Genomic DNA, 1,410 nt, shown 5'->3' on the forward strand with positions numbered 1-1,410 from the left:
GTGGTGAACAAGCTGAACTCTGACCACACTTGGTGACACCAGAACCCGTGAACTCGTGCAACAGAGCAAACATTGCGATGCCAATCAATAATAACGATCAATAATAATGTCCTTTATCCAAAGCTTTCGTTAAAGCTCATGGAACTATTGGATGCCCTCATTTCACTGACAACCAACTTATAGCAGGTAGACTGTCTTCAATATTCGGTTCTTTTGATTAACAGCTGCTTGGTATCTGATCATTTTCATCACCTCTAATTTTCATCTTGAGGGCTCTACTCTGGTTTCATTTTGTTTTACACATTGGAATTTCATTAAACTCAACAGATACATAGATATGTAAATTAGGAGCAAGTTCAAAATAATTTCTTCTGTCCAAGATGCATGCACACTCAATGAAGTTACGTCTTCTTCTCCAACATATGCATACTCGTTTCATACAGTATACGTAGTATCAGGACACTACTACTTACAATTTTTTTGTTTCACCTTTCAACTTTTTTTTTAATACTCTCTTCACTGTTACTAGAAGACTATAGTAATACAATTACACTATAATAATATAATAAGGCAGTGAGTACAATTGTCTTTGACAGTTGCCAGTGGTTCAGAAAATATGTCTTTACAGTACTAGCACTCAAATTCCAGGTGTAACCTGTCAAACAGTTGACTCAATGGGCCAATACTCCTCTCCAAGCTACTGTACATACAAACAAAAATTGATCGCTTGCATGCACTATATGATGTCTCTTCAACTACACAAAAAAAAATAGATGCAACTAAAACAATAATGTCAGCAACCAGTTAATTAGAAAATCATAGACTCATAGGATAGTTTGCGTTGGAAGGGAGCGTTAAAGGTCATCTAGTCCAAGCCCCCCTGCCATGGGCAGGAACATCTTCAAGTAGCTCAGGTTGCTCAGAGCCCTGTCCAACCTGACCTTGAATGTTTCCAGGGATGGGGCATCTGTCACCTCTCTGAGCAACTTGCTCCAGTGTTTCACCACCCTCATCGTAAAAAATTTCTTCCTTACATCTAGTCTAAATCTACCCTCTTTTAGTTTAAAACCATTGCCCCTTGTCCTGTCACAACAGGCCTTGCTAAAAAGTTTGTCCCCATCTTTCTCATAAGCTCCTTTTAAGTACTGAAAGGCTGCAGTAAGGTCTCCCTGAAGCCTTCTCTTCTCCAGGCTGAATAACCCCAACTCTCAACCTTTCTTCATAGGAGAGGTGTTCCATCCCCCTGATCATTTCTGTGGCCCTCCTCTGGACCTGCTCTAACAGGTCTATGTCTTCTCTTGCGCTGTGGGTTCCAGAGCTGTATTCTAGGTGGGGTCTCGCCAGAGCAGAGGAGGAGAATCACCTCCCTCAACCTGCTGGTCACGCTTCTTTTGATGCAGCCCAGGATAC

General features: G+C 41.3%; 1 pseudogene; it reads right to left on the reverse strand.

The window, feature by feature from the left end:
• The window catches only part of LOC104075846, a 29,719-nt pseudogene that overhangs the window by 27,009 nt on the left and 1,300 nt on the right, over positions 1–1,410 (reverse strand).

The sequence above is a fragment of the Fulmarus glacialis genome, unplaced genomic scaffold (assembly GCF_000690835.1).
Source record: "Fulmarus glacialis isolate BGI_N327 unplaced genomic scaffold, ASM69083v1 scaffold7180, whole genome shotgun sequence".
In the NCBI taxonomy this organism is placed as follows: domain Eukaryota; kingdom Metazoa; phylum Chordata; class Aves; order Procellariiformes; family Procellariidae; genus Fulmarus; species Fulmarus glacialis.